The following is a 682-nucleotide window of genomic DNA, read 5'->3' on the forward strand; positions in this document are numbered from 1 at the left end:
ACGGTCTTCCTCTTTGGACCAAATAAATTAGACTAGAATTACACAATTACACAATACATTACACGTAGTTTTGTCTGAAATCAAGTATAAAACATATTGATACTTGAAACTAGACAAAAATACATCACAATATTCTGTGTATTTGGAAATCTTTGAAAGTTTTGTCGTATAAAAAAATAAAAAAAGAAATAAAATAGTTTTAAAGATCTATTGTCCCAAAAAAAGTCATTGAATCCAACACAAAAGTTATCATTAAGGTGATTTTGTCTTATATGTAAACAGGACAAAAATGTTGAGTTTTCAGATCTTCTCAGTGAATTTAACTGTGTCACAACGAGGTCCAAGCAGCCCTCTAGTTTCACAGCGTACTGATACTCTCTGACTTTAACCTCAGATGATGGAAACACATTAAATATTAAAGTGTATTTAATACTCAGAGAAGAAAATAACTTGCATTGCAGAAGAGTGTAGAAAGGTAAGTACACCGAGCAGGACTCCATTAAAACTGAGAACTTTGTCCAAAATACAAACTGAACACGTCAGCAGAACCGTCTCATCTGACTGGTGCTGATATCTGTGTGTTTAGAATCTGAACCTTTTCACATATTAAATGTGAAACAGGAATTTAAAAATGAGTTTTTCTGTCTTCTTTCTGCCCATTTCTGATAATGTGATGCTCATC

This window comes from Oryzias melastigma, unplaced genomic scaffold (assembly GCF_002922805.2).
Source record: "Oryzias melastigma strain HK-1 unplaced genomic scaffold, ASM292280v2 sc01055, whole genome shotgun sequence".
Classification (NCBI taxonomy): Eukaryota; Metazoa; Chordata; class Actinopteri; order Beloniformes; family Adrianichthyidae; genus Oryzias; species Oryzias melastigma.